This window comes from Zootoca vivipara, chromosome 6 (assembly GCF_965207765.1).
Source record: "Zootoca vivipara chromosome 6, rZooViv2.hap1.1, whole genome shotgun sequence".
NCBI classification, from domain to species: domain Eukaryota; kingdom Metazoa; phylum Chordata; class Lepidosauria; order Squamata; family Lacertidae; genus Zootoca; species Zootoca vivipara.
Window position 1 is genome coordinate 73,204,272 of NC_142589.1, and position 17,582 is coordinate 73,221,853.

Genomic DNA, 17,582 nt, shown 5'->3' on the forward strand with positions numbered 1-17,582 from the left:
TCTTGACTTGACTCTCGCCTACTTTCTCTTGGTAACCCAGCAGTCCTTGCTTTCTATGGTGTTGATCTGCACTCCTAACTCCCCTTCCCTCCCAAGCAGCAAATTCTCTTTGGTGTCCTCTAAAAATCATTAAATGTTTCCCAACTTACCTGGAGAAATCAGGGCCAAGAGGAGACATGCTCTCAGGAGAGCCTTCATAATTCTAGAAAAATTAGGAGACTCAGAGCAGAGATGGATCAACAAGGGAATTGGTGCAGGTAGAGGTTTCCTGGAGGGATTTATAGGCCATCAACTCATGTCGCTGGCAACCCTTGGGAACAAATGGTTCAGTGAGGTCCGGGAATGGGTGTTGTTTGCTCACCACAAAGATAAAGAGGGAGATACTGAAATGCAAAGCTCACTGTTGGAATTGTCTATGATCTCATTAGTTGTTGATAGACACTTCTCAGATTTGTTTTTTGATATAGATAATTTACAATTTAAATGGTGAAGGCACTCAAGAAAACAATTGAGAGTCAAATAGTCAAGGGCAAAAGCCTAGAAGCCACGTACAAAATAAGATTCCTATTATTATTATTACCACAGCACCCCATCTGACTGGGTCACCCTGGCCACTCTGAGTGCCTTCAAGCACATAGAGAAACATATGTTTCCCTCTAACCTCTCTTCTCAGAGAAGTGAGAAGGCCCTCAGAGCTAGATCTCAATGTCTGCACTGAATGGTGGGGGTGGAGACACCCCTTCAGGAAAACCCTGGATACTAGATCCATTCCAGCAAGGCTGGAAAGAATGGAATGGGCTATGGGTACATGTGGCTGCAATGGAGGTTTTAACCAGTATAACGATCCAGCTGTCTCTGCTGTGGTTTCCAAAGTGTAAAAGGGACGAAGTGAGACCTCAGGAGTTGAATGTGCCAATGACTGAGAGATTGCCAAGTATTCTGGGCTGCATCAATAGGAGTATAGCATCTAGATCTAGGGAAGTAATAGTACCACTGTACTCTGCTCTGGTCAGACCTCACCTGGAGTACTGTGTCCAATTCTGGGCACCACAGTTCAAAAATGATACTGACAAGCTGGAACGTGTCCAGAGGAGGGCAACCAAAATGGTCAAAGGCCTGGAAACGATGCCTTATGAGGAACGACTTAGGGAGCTGGGTATGTTTAGCCTGGAGAAGAGAAGGTTAAGGGGTGATATGATAGCCATGTTCAAATATATAAAAGGATGTCATATGGAGGAGGGAGAAAGATTGTTCTCTGCTGCTCCAGAGAAGCGGACATGGAGCAATGGATTCAAACTTCAAGAAAGAAGATTCCACCTAAACATTAGGAAGAACTTCCTGACAGTAAGAGCTGTTCGGCAGTGGAATTTGCTACCAAGGAGTGTGGTGGAGTCTCCTTCTTTGGAGGTCTTTAAGCAGAGGCTTGACAGCCATATGTCAAGAATGCTTTGATGGTGTTTCCTGCTTGGCAGGGGGTTGGACTGGATGGCCCTTGTGGTCTCTTCCAACTCTATGATTCTATGATTCTAGGACCACAGACAGCTCCAAATGAGCAACTTTTCCCAAGAAAGCTGCAGTCAGTTGAGGACATATGACTATGCCCATCATTAAAACAGTGCTTTGGTTGTTCTGCTGCAAGCACTGAGTGTTTGAGTGACGTGCAATAATGTTTTTAAATCTCTTCCCACAATGGCTAAGACAAGCAACCATATTCTTCAGTGCCTGGCTGTAGCCCTCATTTGCTACAGACATGTTCACAAACTGCTAATAGTATCACATCCAGGGTCTATGAGAAGTTGCTGGGTCCTTGATGGATAAAGGTATTTTCTGAGCCAGTGCCTCTGTCTTTCCTCTTACTTGATGTAGAGTCTTACTGAGTTGGAAGGAGCGATATACTTTTTCTGATCTTTCAGGCCACTAATCAAAGTGCAATGAAAGCCTCAAGGTACTGCTCGGGTGACTGCTCAGCTGGCAAAGCTAGACATAGCTCAAGGCTGTTAAAAGGTGCCAGGGACGCACTGGTAGGCACTGAATAGAATACAATGACTCCAAGATCATCACTGAGAGCTTATTAAATTTTATTTCGGAACTTCACCCCTCCTTGTTCTAATTGTGTCAGATTGTTGGGACAGGGAGAGATACTTTGAATCAGCTGATCTGTTTGGTGATGACTGTCCTTAGCCACGTTGTCCTGAATTGAACCCAGCTAGTTGTTTATACCCGCTTCAAATCCCCATCCTCCATTTTCAAAAGATAAGAAGAACCTTGAAGTACAGAGGAATCCTTCTTGGAGCATTTGATCAGATGTCCATGGGTACAGGACCATCATGACAGGAGGGCAGTAGCCCCCTCTAACTGTACTGGTGTGGCAGCAGGGGCCCTATGAACCTGGGCCCTCATGTCTCTTTCCCCAACTGGCAGGCTAGCAGCGGCTCTGGCTATGCTCTCTTTTGCTCTTCAAGATATAGCAACCGTAACAAGAGGCACTCATGGCCACCAACTTAGATGAGTTAAAAAGAGGATTAGACAAATTCAGGGAGGGCAAGTTTACTCAAAATGGCCATGTTCTACCTCCACTGTCAATAGAAGTTTGCCTCTGAATACTTGGTGCTAGGAATTGCTGATGGACAGAATATTATCACAGTCATGTCCAGTTTGCAGGCTTCCCACAGGGATCTTTTGGAATGCTGGAGAATATGGGTAATTGTACTGCTCTGGCATGTTCACCTTATGTTTAAACTGTTGAGGGACAGCTTTTTGTCTATCTCCTTCTTTTTCCATTGGTCTTGGACACAGAGCAATACCCTCATTTCCTGCTCACACCACCACCCAATGTATTTTTTAACCCCACACAGTACAGAAGGTACAGAGGACATTCCGCATTAAGTCGTCTATCTTGGTGTATCCTTCTCTCTGGTTCATTATTTATGTTAGGCCCACATGGCAAAACAACTCCTTCCTTGAAAGCCAAAGGTGCTTCTCGAGTTTCCACCCCATCCCTCACCAATAAATATATTTGGCTGGACGGATTAGAGGCAGCATAGGGATTTCAGCAAACTCCTATGCAAAGTTGGTGGAAGTAGTAACCATTTATTTCAAAGGGATTGCAATGCAATTCTATATCTGTCTACCTAGATGTAAGTGCCACTGATTTCAGTGGGTCTTATGCCCGGATAACTGTGTATAGTTCTGTATTTTTACCCAGTCAGCTGCCCCCTCCCTGCTAGTTTTCCCCAGAGAAGAGGGGCAAGGAGCAATGTCCTTGAATCTTACCAACTGAAACTCACCCAACACAACAGGGCTAGTGAGCTCCTCTAACAGGAGGGGCTGTTTTGACGGACATCCCAGCCCCGGGGGGGGGGGTGAGAGGAAGAGAGGCAAGAGAGGAAAGTTTTTGCTTATCATTTTGCTTGTATGGAGATTTTTATTGTTCCCAGAGTGAACAAAATGTAGACCCAGGTGTCACACTAACCACAGAGGTAAGGTAAAGGTAAAGGTAAAGGGACCCCTGACCATTAGGTCCAGTCGTGACCGACTCTGGGGTTGCGCGCTCATCTCACATTATTGGCCGAGGGAGCTGGCGTTTAGCTTCCCGGTCATGTGGCCAGCATGACTAAGCCGCTTCTGGCAAACCAGAGCAGCACATGGAAACGCCGTTTACCTTCCCGCTGTAGCAGTTCCTATTTATCTACTTGCATTTTGACGTGCTTTCGAACTGCTAGGTTGGCAGGAGCTGGGACCAAGCAACGGGAGCTCACCCCGTCACAGGGATTCGAACCGCCGACCTTCTGATCGGCAAGCCCTAGGCTCAGTGGTTTAACCACAGCGCCACCTGGGTCCCGAACCACAGAGGTAAGCATGAATTTAAAATATATATATTGATTTATAAAGAACTTTCAGCTTTTATGGAAGTGACTATCATTTGCTAATTTTCCTCAGGGACACGGGTGGTACTGTGGTCTAAACCACTGAGCTTGCCGATCAGAAGGTTGGCGTGAATCCCCGTGATGGGGTGAGCTCTTGCCAACCTACTAGTTCAAAAGCACGTTCCTGCTCTTGCCAACCTACTAGTTCAAAAGCACGTCAGAGTCCAAGTAGATACCGTAAATAGCTACTGCTCCGGCATGAAGGTAAAGGGCCTTTCCATGCACTGCTCTGGTTTACCAGAAGTGGCTTAGTCATGCTGGCCACATGATCCGGAAGCTGTCTGAGGACAAATGCTGGCCCCCTCAGCCTATAGAGTGAGATGAGCACGCAACCCCAGAGTCTTCCGCAACTGTACCTAACTGTCAGGGGGTACCTTTACCTTTACCTTTTTACTTCCACCAACAGTGCATAGGAGTTTGCTGAAATCCCTACGCCGCCTCTAATCCTTCCAGCCAAATATATTTATTGGTGAGGGATGGGGTGGAAACTTGAGAAGCACCTTTGGCTATCAAGGAAGGAGATGCTTTGCTAAGTAGGGCTAACAAAAATAATGAAGCAGCAGCTTAAAAAGCCAATGCAATTCTGGGCTGCATCAATAGGAGTATAGCATCTAGATCAAGTGAAGTAATAGTACCACTGTATTCTGCTCTGGTCAGACCTCACCTGGTGTACTGTGTCCAATTCTGGGCACCACAGTTCAAGAAGGATACTGACAAGCTGGAACGTGTCCAGAGGAGGGCAACCAAAATGGTCAAAGGCCTGGAAACAATGCCTTATGAGGAACGGCTTAGGGAGCTGGGTATGTTTAGCCTGGAGAAGAGAAGGTTAAGGGGTGATATGATAGCCATGTTCAAATATATAAAAGGATGTCATATAGAGAAGGGAGAAAGGTTGTTTTCTGCTGCTCCAGAGAAGCAGACACGGAGCAATGGATTCAAACTACATGAAAGAAGATTCCACCTAAACATTAGGAAGAACTTCCTGACAGTAAGAGCTGTTCGACAGTGGAATTTGCTGCCAAGGAGTGTGGTGGGGTCTCCTTCTTTGGAGGTCTTTAAGCAGAGGCTTGACAGGCATATGTCAGGAATGCTTTGATGGCGTTTCCTGCTTGGCAGGGGGTTGGACTGGATGGCCCTTGTGGTCTCTTCCAACTATGATTCTATGATTCTATGAAGCAAAGAGAAGGACACCCCAACATAGACAGCTTAGTGAAAAATGTCCTCTGTGCCTTCTGTACTGTGTGGCTAAAAATATCTTGAGTGGTGGTATGAGCAGGAAATGAGGGTATTGTTCTGTGTCCAAAGCAATGGAAGGAGAGGAAGATAGGCCAAAAGCTGTCCCTCAACCGTTTAAACATCAGTTGCACATCCTGGATTAGGGCAATCACACATCTATTCCAGCATCCTAACAGATCCCTGTGGAAAGCCTGAAAGCAGGACAAGACTGCAACAATATTCTGTCCATCAGCAATTCCCAGCACCAAGTATTTAGAGCAGGCATCCCCAAACTGTGGCCCTCCAGATGTTTTGGCCTACAACTCCCATGATCCCTAGCTAAGAGGACCAGTGGTCAGGGATGATGGGAACTGTAGTCCAAAACATCTGGAGGGCCGAAATTTGGGGATGCTTGATTTAGAGGCAAACTTCCTTTGACTGCAGAGGTAGAACACGGCCATTGTGGGTAACTTTGCCCTGCCAGAATTTGTCTAATCCTCTTTTTAAGTCATATAAGTTGGTGGCCATCACTGCTGCCTGTTAGTGTTGCCATATCTTGAAGAGCAAAAGAGCACAGCCAAAGCTGTTGCTAGCCTGCCAGCCAGGGAAAGAGGCATGTGGGTCCAGGGTCATGGGCCCCCTGCTGCCAGACCCACACAGTGGGATTGGGCTACTGCCCTTCTGTCATGATAGTCCTATACCCATGGACATCTGATTAGCTGCTCCAAGAGGAGGAGAAGGAGGAGGAGGAGTTTGGATTTGATATTCCGCTTTATCACTACCCTAAGGAGTCTCAAAGCAGCTAACAATCTCCTTTTCCCTTCCTCCCCCACAACAAACACTCTGTGAGGTGAGTGGGGCTGAGAGACTTCAGAGAAGTGTGACCAGCTCAAGGTCACCCAGCAGCTGCATGTGGAGGAGCGGGGAAGAGAACCTGGTTCGCCAGATTAGGAGTCTACCGCTCTTAACCACTACACCACACTGGCTTTACTTCAGGGTTCTTCTTATCTTTTGAAAATGGAGGATGGGATTTGAAGCAGGTTTAAACAACTAGCACAGTTCAATTCAAGACATTGTGGCTAAGGACAGTCATCACCAAACAGATCAGCTGAGTCAAAGTATCTCTCCCCGTCCAAAGCATCTGACACAATTAGAACAAGGAGGGGCAACGTTCCGTAAAATGATTAAATTAGCTCTCAGTAATTAACTTGGAGTCATTCAGTGCATAGCAGTGTGTCCCTGGCACCTTTCAACAGTCATGAGTGAGTGATGTTTAGCTTTGCCAGCTGAGCAGTCACCTGAGCAGTACCTTGAGGCTTTCATTGCACTTCGATCAGTATTTTGCACCTTCCAACTCAGTAAGAGCCCACATCAAGTAAGAGCAAAGACAGAGGCAGGGGCTCAGAATATACCTTTATCCATCAAGGACCCAGCAACTTCCCATAGACCTTGGATGTAATGGTATTAGCAGTTTGTGCACATGTCTGTAGCAGATGAAGGCTGCAATCAGGGACTGAAGAATGTGGTTGGCCATCTTAGCCATTGTGAGAAGAGATTTAGAAAAATAATCACAAGTTCTTCAAGCACTCAGTGATCACAGCAGAACAACCAAAGCACTAAATTAGTTTTTCTGCTTTAATAATGGGCATAGTCAGATGGCCTCTCAATTGACTTTCCTGCCTTCTTGGAACAAGTTGCTCATTTGGAGCTGTCTGTGGTCCTGCAATGTCTCTACCAGGGCGAAATGACACCTTCCCTGCTGCCCTGCACCAATATATGTTGCAGCTGCCTCATTTGCTAAGAGAAGATTGTCTGCATTCTCACAATCAAAAACCTTTTAGGATTCTTAAACGAGTTTCTGGTTTAAAATTGCTATGTAGATACAGCCTTTAAAAACTGAATGGCAGCCATGCTTTTAAAATAATGATCATAATTCAAAAACCAAGATTACTAAAAGAAATTGAAGAGTTGTAGTAGCCTGGTAGTTTCAGAGGAGTAGTTTCTGAGGGGCAGATTGTAGGACAAGCAATTAATTTTAGAAGGTTATGTTCATCCTGTGGAGGAACTGCAAACCAAATTAAAAAAATGTGGGCAGGTGAGGATTTTGTCTAACTCTTGTGCGGAAGCAGTGCCCCCCTAAGACTGCCACGTGTATACTATAGCCTCCAACTATGGCATCCTGAGAATGGATGGTGAAAAATGGATTCATTTCTTGTTAGGTGAACTTCAGATATCATGTAAAGGTAAAGGACCCCTGGACGGTTAACTCCAGTTGAATTCAACTTTGTGATGTGGTGCTCATCTCCACTTTCACACCAAGGGTGCTGATGTCTGCCCACAGACAGCTCTATGGATCATGTGGCCAGCATGACTAAATTGCTTCTGTCCCATAGAGGACCATGACAAGTGTCAGAGTGTATGGAAACATCGTTTACCTTCCCACCACAGCTGTACCTATTTATTTACTTGCATTGGTATGCTTTCCAACTGCAAGGTTGGATGATGTGGGGCAGAGCAACAGAAACTTACCCTGTAGTGCAGATTCAAACTGCAGACCTTGTGATCGGCAGCCCTAGAGGCTCGGTGGTTTAGATACATCACCACCTGCATCCTTTGTGTATCAATTCAACACACACACCTAGGTCCCACTACTCCTTTTTTACTCATTTTTCTTTCATTTCACTTTTCCAAGGTAGCATCCCCCACATGGAATTAAGGATTGGCAGAAGCCTGAAGTGTGCCCTTAACCCAATAATGCAACAGAATGCCTAATCTTTTTCTCCCCAACCTCATCAGCTGCCTAGATGCTGCTTTCTTCTTTCTGTAGCTCTCCATATCATATTGGTTCTTACCTATTTCCACTGGAGCAAAAATATAAAAGCCACCCACAAGCAGAAAATCTTTTACTTCCAGATACCTCACTTTATATCTTATTGTTACTTGATTCACTGCCCCCACTCTGAGTGCCTGGAGGTGGTTGTAGGATCATAGCTGCCAAGTTATCCCTTTTTTAAAGGGATTTTCCCTTATGCTGAATAGGCTTCCTCGCGAGAAAAGGGAAAACTTGGCAGCTATGTGTAGGATGGATAGTGGCTAACAGATTAAGGTTGAATCCTGACAAGACAGAAGTACTGTTTGTGGGGGACAGGAGGCGGGCAGGTGTGGAGGATTCCCTGGTCCTGAATGGGGTAACTGTGCCCCTGAAAGACCAGGTGTGCAGCCTGGGAGTCATTTTGGACTCACAGCTGTCCATGGAGGCGCAGGTCAATTCTGTGTCCAGGGCAGCTGTCTATCAGCTCCATCTGGTACGCATGCTGAGACCCTACCTGCCTGCAGACTGTCTCACCAGAGTGGTGCATGCTCTAGTTATCTCTCGCTTGGACTACTGCAATGCGCTCTACGTGGGGCTATCTTTGAAGGTGACCCAGAAACTACAACTAATCCAGAATGCAACAGCTAGACTGGTGACTGGGAGCAGCCGCCGAGACCACATTAGACCAGTCTTGAAAAACCTACATTGGCTCCCAGTATGTTTCCGAGCACAATTCAAAGTGTTGGTGTTGACCTTTAAAGCCCTAAATGGCCTCGGTCCAGTATACCTGAAGGAGCGTCTCCACCCCCCATTGTTCGGCCCGGACACTGAGGTCCAGCTCCAAGGGCCTTCTGGCGGTTTCCTCGTTGCGAGAAGCCAAGTTACAGGGAACCAGGCAGAGGACTTTCTTGGTAGTGGCGCCCCCCCTGTGGAACGCCCTCCCATCAGATGTCAAAGAGAAAAACAACTACCAGACTTTTAGAAGAAATCTGAAGGCAGCCCTGTTTAGGGAAGTTTTTAATGTTTAATATATTGTATTTTATTTTCCTGTTGGAACCCGCCCAGAGTGGCTGGGGAAACCCAGCCAGATGGGCTGGGTATTAATAATAATAGTTCTTCTTCTTCTTCTTCTTCTTCTTCTTCTTCTTCTTCTTCTTCTTCTTCTTCTTCTTCTTCTTCTTCTTCTTCTTCTTCTTCTTCTTCTTCTTCTTCTTCTTCCTCCTCCTCCTCCTCCTCCTCCTCCTCCTCCTCCTCCTCCTTCTTCTTCTTCTTCTTCTTCTTCTTCTTCTTCTTCTTCTTCTTCTTCTTCTTCTTCTTCTTCTTCTTCTTCTTGTGTCTGGATGCACAAACGGCTTTTGGGAGTAATTTGGAGCTGAACCAACAATGTGTCTTCCTCAAATGGCCTTTGCACATAGCCTGATGCCTCCCACTTGACTGGTTGAGATAGTGGCCGTGTTTGTGTAGCTTCTGAATGGAGGAAACTCCATGGCCATTGTTGGCTCCCATTGAGACCTTGCTCATACTTGTGTCAGTGGCTGATTCACACCTGGCACTCTCTCAGTCATTGGCACATCTGACTCCTGAGGTCTCATTTTATCACTTTTATCCTTTGGAAACCTTGGCCAAGACAGCAGGATCAGTTTTACTTATTAAACCCTTCATTGCATCCATGTGCACCCAATGTCCATTCCATATGGATCTAATATCCAGGATTTTTCTGAAGGAGCATCTCCTCACCAGTCATTCAGCCCAGACACTGAGATCGTTCTGAGGGCCTTCTGGCAGTTCTCTCACTGTGAGAAGTGAGTTACAGGTAGGTATCTGAAAAAGTGTGTATCTGAAGAAGTGTGCATACACACCAAAGCTCACACCAGTGACAAACTTTGTTGGTCTCCAAGCTGCTAACAGAAGGAATTTTTTTTTAAGTTGTGAGAAGTGAGGTTAGAGGGAACCAGGCAGAGAGCCTTCATGGTTGTGATGCCCACACTGTGGAATGACCTCCTATCAGAGGTCAAGGAGACAAGTAACTATAGAACCTTTGAAGACATCTGAAGGCAGCCTTGTATAGGGAGGTTTTTAATGTTTGATATTTTATTATGTTTCTGTATAACCTTGAAGCCACCCAGAGTGGATGGAGTTGCCTAGTCAGATGGGTGGGAATTTTCTTTCTTTTTTATTAAGAGGAAGAAAATTCCAACAGTGAGCTTGGAATTTCAGTATGTCTCTCTTTATAGTGAACAAAAAACTCTCATTCCCAGACCTCACTGAACTATTTGTTCCCAAGTGTTACTTGCGACATGAATCCATGGCCTATAAATCCCTCCAGGTAAGCCTCTACCTGCATCAATTCCCTTGTTGCTCCATCCCTGTTCTGAGTCTCCTAACCTTTCAAGAATGATGAAGGCACTCCTGAGCACCTGCCTCCTCTTGGCCCTGTTTTGTCCAGGTAGGATGGGGAAGAGTCTTCTTCTCAATCAATTTGTCTGATCCTCTTTTAAATCCATTCAAATTGGTGACCTTCACTACCTTATGTGGAAAATTCCATAGTTTAATTGTGCTCTGATCTAAGCTTGTAACTAATGTATTTAGTGTATTTAAGTGAGAGTCTGGTTGGGAGGAAAAGTGGGTGGTGGGAAAGGGAGGGTTCACCTCCCCACCTCTTGGAAGTAATTAAACCAGTGCTCTGGCCAATGGCTTCAAGAGTTTTAATTAATGAGTCTTCTACTCATTTTATTTCATTTTCTTCTATTAAAATGCTTATTAAATTGAACTCTTTTAATTGAAAAGTTTTAATCCACTATCACCTCCTCCTCTGTGTCTCATTAAGCAAACCACCAAACCAAATAATAATACTGTTAATGATAATGATAATCCATGAAGTAATTTTTTGCTCCTGTCCTCAGCATTAGCTAGGATGTGCAGACGTACGTTTAACAAGACTGGAATGACATATGAAGGCTATATAAAAACAGTTTGTGACTCCAATGAAGATTCCTGTGAGGGCACTGTTCTGCGTACAAATATAAGTAAGATTTTCCTGACTTTTTGTCTTCTGTTGTTAGATTACATCCATGTTAAAATAGTTGAACTATGGGTTCTGCTAGCATATAGAAGTCTTTGCTGCAGCAACTCATCTATGAGAAAAGTGAGGTGAGGATGCTGTGACACTTAAGCTGTAGACGAATTAGCGCTCCCATCAGCCTCAGCTAGCCTGCCCACCAGTCAGAGATGATGGCAGATGCATTCTATCAATATCTGGAGGCCAGGGTCGGCTCTAGGTAGACCCCCGGTGGCGTGGTGCGTTAGGGCGCCAGGCTGGCAGGCTGGGCGCCGCGCAGCAAAGCCGCGTGGAAACCATGCTGTGCCCTGTGAGGGCGGGGGCGCCGGAGCGATCTCCGCCCCTCAACGCCAGGGTGCGCGACCTCCTCGAGACTGCCCTGCTGGAGGCTCTCAGTTTTCCAATCCTGAGGTAAGGAATGGCTTTAATATGAAAATAGGGAATCTACATCACCTGATCGCAACTTAAATTGTTAGTTTGAAAAGGTCCTGATTCACACAATACAGAAAATTGGAACCATTACAATGAATGTGCCTTAGGAGCAATAGACCTGCATATTTTTTACAGATCTAGATATTTCTTTCACATTCTTTTTTGTAGTTGAACAACAAGTTGAACTTTCGAATAGATGCTCGTCATCCAGCTATTGTAAGACAGGCTATTACACCTTCACTGCAGGGGATGGTAAATTCTATCAGATGAAGAGGTACTGCTGCAAGCCTGAACTGTGTAACAATGAAACTCTCAGCCGTAAGTTTCTGCATCATTTTAGAATCATTAACATGTTAGGGATTTGCACTGAATTTGGCCAGGGCCTGGATCCTTAGTCAATCAGCAGTACTTAGAGCACCTGCACCTCTTTCAAAGGTGCTGGGGTGAGACAGCCCCAAATGGTTGGGTTGAGAAGCTCAGGACTATTAGGGGTTCTCAAGGGGTGGAGAGTCAGGTGGGACGGGGAGGCAGGAATGAGGAGAAACTGTGAAAAAGAGGGACCTAGTGGGCAGCTGCGTCTCTTCCTGAGAAGGGATGGATTGCCTTTCCAAACAGGCTTCTCCTTCCTGCCCCTCAAAGCAGCACCATGAAAGATCAGAGCCTCCTTTTGATTGCTGGAAGGATCTGATTCTGCACTGCCCCAGTGCCCCTTGTCCCAGCCATGTTTTTGCTGAATGTTAAGGTATTGTTAAACATTGCCCCTATATCCAACTGATTTCAGATTTCAGAGGTACCAGGTGTGCTTTAACCTAGGCTCTGTGTTTCGTGTGAGACCATAATGCACATCAGACACTGTAGTGTCTTTATGATATTTGGGTTGTTTATAAATATATACAACCTGAAGCCTACAGTGAAGGTGTCCACAACAAGAAGTTCTGTCCCTTGTATAGGTATAGCAGCATCCCTGCCTTGTCAGCTTGTCTTTTCCTGAGAACGATCACATCACACCTGTTCTAAATTTGCTAACCTAATGCTGGTCTTATTACTGTACAGGGAGCAGCCTCCTCGACCCCCCTTTCGGTAAAGGTCATTCATCTCAGAGACCAATGGTGACTTTGTCCCATGGTCAGTAATGAACCCAGATTGTGTCTAGATCATATTTTCATCCAAGATTACTTGCAGCTGCCCCACCAAAATCGTAAGGCCCTAGGGTGCATTCTATTAATATAACACACAAATACAAAAACAGACAAAACCATTAACATGCTCACTATACTTTTGATTTTGGCAGTTCCTGATCGCAACACGCTTCCCGAAAATGGTCTGCAGTGCCCATCCTGCTTCTCCAATGGAACCACAAAGTGTGAAAGTGAGAAGACCATCAACTGCCTTGAGAATGAGACCCAGTGTGTTGATTTTAAAGGACTTCTTACTGTTGGTAACATTATGCCTCGAACAGGTAAAAAAAAAAAAAAGGCCTAATCATCGGCTGGGTCACACAGACTCCCTCCATTTCTCATTTCCTTTGCCTTCCTTTCCCTTGCATGTTCCTGGTAAAGTGAGAGGGGACACATCTTTCACTGGCCCCACTCTGCACCCTTCCTTAGTATTTTGCCTGCCTGGTCTATGTCCTTTAACTCTCTTAATGCCACTTGCTTGTCCAGAATGAGGATTCAGAGCGAGATTACCCTTCTGAACAAAAGTAAAAAAGTGCATTCTTTGTTTCACCCCATTTGAATCCGGATCTCTCCACCACTGGATGTGTCCCTCTTGCTCAAAAAGCATATTTATTATGTAAACGGCATGTAATAAATTTCCTTAAATTCTGTGACAATGAGCAGTATCTGGCTAACTCAGACCATTAGTGCAAGGATTTACAGTTGTGCAAGAGAGTTTCCTCTCTCTTCTGCATTTATGTGCCCTGTATCTTCCTGAAAACTGCTCCACAGGTTTGGGGAAAACCCCAGAATGAATTTAGGGGATCCACATAAGGAAGAGACGGCGGATATGTTCCTTTCTACAACCATACATTATTTTGCAGGTGTCATTAATTAGCCACATTCATAAAGAGCTTTATACGCGTTATAACACTGTGGCAACAGATGGCGTTGTGCAGTTCCATCTTTCACCAACAGAATTTCCTTACATGAAGTTTACATGCATTTATCTGAATTACTTTTGTGATATGTCTAGATCCAGTCTTAAATGCACACCTCCCTATCAACATAGTTCTGAGGAATAAGGCTGTTTTGAGAGGGGGCAAATTTACCACACCCTTCCCTCCTGAAAAGAAGAGGGGCTTGGGAATGAATGAGGGAGGGAGGGGCATATGGGCTGATTTGCCCCATGAGGGAAGAGGCAGAGTCCAGGCCATTTGAGCTGCCTTTGCCCTACATTCTTTCTTCTCATTCTTCTCCTGCCCTTTACAGCCTTGGCTTTCCTACTTTCACTTTTGAGGGCTGAGTAAGAATTCTCAGCTGAGTTCCTGATTGGCTCTTGGGATACATGTTAGATGTGTTTAACATGAAAATGGATATGGTAAAATAAAAGGAGGATTCTCTGGATGCTTAGATCATAGTGGGGCAATGAGGGAGCCTCAGTTGGCATTCTACCATCCTGAGAGACAATAGAGTGGTACTCCAGCTTTTTATGCGAATGCATTACAATGTAGACTCATGCCAGGTCTCAAGTCTCACACACCAGGGAGGGAGTGTTGTTTTCAAATCTTGCTGTGTGGCCACAGCATGTGGCTTTTAACATGCCCAGAAGATGGCAGGAATAGCATTCCTCCACTTTTATTGCAACTCACCTGCCCTCAAGAATTTGATTTGGTTAATCTTGTTAATTAGGCCTGCTTTCAGATCCACTAATCTCATTATATTTTATAAAAAAATAACCTGTTTATTAATATTCTTCATTTATTGAGACTCCTTTGAGTATGATGTAATTTAGAATTATATCTATCTGAGTTATTTTTTTACCTGAACTTCTAATGTACAGTATTTTGTATATTCATGTTCTGATGAAATTATGATAATATTCAGATTTCTTAAATATATACATTTTAAAACTAACTTATTAAAATTCTCATTCTCCATTCTCTCTCTCTCTCTCTCTCTCTCTCTCTCTCTCTCTCTCTCTCTCTCTCTCTCTCCCCCCCCCCCCCCAGTTTTCTTAATGCACCAGTATTTCACTTTCCAAGGTTGTGGAACAACAGATTTTTGTGCCATCCCGAATAACAAAAGACTACTTGGAGCTGGGAGATTTATCCTTTTTATTACCCAAAAAAGATGTTACAATGCTTCACGAATCTCACACCAGCCTGAACATAAAGAGTAAATGGGACAGTGTAAACCTCCTCCTTGTGTATTCCAAAATTCATGGCAATGAGGGGGGATTGGAATTGGCCTGGTGGTGAAATCCAGAAATCAGGATCTCTGGTTCTTTCTTTTATGCTTTTGGTGGATGTAAAGGGAAGCAAGGGACAGAAAAAGGGGGGGGGTTGGAATGTGTGGATTGTGGATTATAACTACAAATGACCCTGTAGTGTATCATTAAAGAGCAGTTAATTTTTCATTATGATCATTACAATGCAAAATAAATGGTTGTGAAAAATAAAATGCTGGTTCTCTGAACTGTTTCTTTCGGATACAAATGCAATTATTATTTATTGGTTTAGCTCAAGTGATTACAAAATATAATATGCATAGGATAAAAACAAAATAAAATACATTGCACAGCTAAAATCATTACTAAAATCAGATGTTTTGTTAAGATAAGAGGTTTCTCCTCTGAAAAAATTAACTCAGGGCATTGTTTCAGCTGAGGTTCACTGGAGCTCAGCTGTGGCACCTTTTGGGTGGGTGCTATTCTATTGCCATTCTCGGAGAACAAGGAAGTTCATGCGCGATGGGGTGAGCTCCCTTTGTTTGGTTCCTGCTCCTGCCCACCTAGCAATTCGAAAGCACGTCAAAGTGCAAGTAGATAAACAGGTACCGCTTGAGCGGGAAGGTAAACAGTGTTTCCGTGTGCTGCTCTGGTTCGCCAGAAGTGGCCAGAAGTGACCCAGAAGCTCTCTGCGGGCAAACACAGGCTCCCTCAGCCAGTAAAGGTCAGGAGTCCTTTAGGTTTACCTTTTAGCACATAGAAGTCTATGCTGGGGCAACTCACCTATGAAAAAAGTGAGGTGAGGAAGCTGTGACACTTCAGCTGTAGATGAATCAGAACTCCCATCAGCCTCAGCTAGCCAGGCCACCAGTCAGGGATGATGGGAGATGCAGTCCAACAATATCTGAAGTAAGGAAGATAAGAGGTTTCTCCTCTGAAAAATTTAACTTAGGGCATTGTTTCAGCTGAAGTTCACTGGAGCTCAGCTGTGGCACCTTTTGGGTGGGTGCTATTCTATTGCTATTCTCGGAGAACAAGGAAGTTCATGGTGAGCTCTAGCATTTGTAAGTCTAGAAAAACAGCACTTATCCCTACAAACTCCTCCCCCCCTTATAATTGTCCTGTCTTTTTTATAATTAAGTTTTAGTTTTTCTTGCATTACCAAATCTTCTTTCAGATGAATATTTCAGAATGGGGTAGCATATATAGCAGACAGGAAGCCTGAAAGTTACAGGACCCTTGGGGTAATCATTGTGGAACTTCAGTATTAGGATTTAAGTTCAATTTTTATGTCCATGGTTTCTCATTCCTGGACTCAGCCAGCTCATCTCTCTCCTGACACTGGTCTGTCTGTCTCTCCTAGTTGCCTTCAGACAGGGTGCCATAAACAGTGCCCTCCGCAAAAAAAATCCACTGGCTGAGAAAGGGTGGCAGGATACATTGGTCATGCATACAACAGGCACCAGTACTATTAGAATACTACCTCCAGTCAATTGGTTATACCCCACCCCTCTAGATTTTGATTGAAGATACTCTAACCTATGACACTCCACCCCAAAAGTCCCATCCCAGAAGTCCCAACTCCAAGGGCCACCATGATATAACTTGGGGGGGGGATCCACATAAAGCACCTGTGATGATGGCACACCACTGCCTCCTTCAAGTAGACAGGGACCACCGCCTCTTGCAAGGAGGCATTATCACCTCCCTGATCCAATCAGCTGTCCCCCTCCCTGCTGGTTTTCCTCAGACAAGGGGCAATGTCCTTGAATCTTACCAAGTGAAACACATCCAACACAACAGGGCTAGACAGTGCTCTGGACACCCCTTGAGGTTCATCTGCTGTAACAGCGGAGTCAAGTTCCCAGTGGATGCAAGAAATTCAATCTCAAAATGCTTTGTAAACAAGTCACAGCATTGGCAAATCACAAGCACCCTCCCCGACTCCCAATGACAGGCGCTCCCCATTTTCACCTTGGAGCTTTCCTTTACTCACCCAGCCTCTCACCCTGGGAGATGCCCACTTCTCCACCTCTCCACCTATTTACTGGCACCAGGTTGAGTCCCCCCCCCCACTTGACAGAACATTAAGTCTTTTATTTTATTTTTAAAGCTCAGACCAATGCTTTCATATTGTCATGTGTTTGAGATATGTATTGTAGTAATGCCAAATTCCCAGAATAATAGAATGTCACCACTTCATCACTCTTGCTAACAATTCTTCCCTTCAGGTCCGGGAAACCACTTTGGGTACAAAGGACATCTGGGTGATTCCAGAAAGCAGGAGCTTTTGCCCGATGTCTCCAGCAGAACATAACACCCAGGATTCCCAAAGGGATCTTAGGTACTGGGTTGGATCAAGACTGTATCCAAATATCCACAGAAAGTACAGAATACATATTTATTTAAGAGTTATTCAGTTCAAGACATTGTGGCTAAGGACAGTCATCACTAAACAGATCAGCTGAGTTAAAGTATCACTCCCTGTCCCAACAATCTGGCACAATTAGAGCATGGAGGGGCAAAGTTCCGTAAAATGATTTAATTAGTTGTCAGTAATTATCTTCGAGTCATTGTATTCCATTCAGTGCATACCAGTGTGTTCCTGGCACCTTTCAACAGCCCTGAGCTATGCCACCTGAGAAGTCACCTGAGCAGTACCTTGAAGCTTTCATTGCACTTTCATTAGTGGCCTGGAAGATAAGAAAAAAAAATATTGCTCCTTCCAAATCCGTAAAACCCCACATCAAGT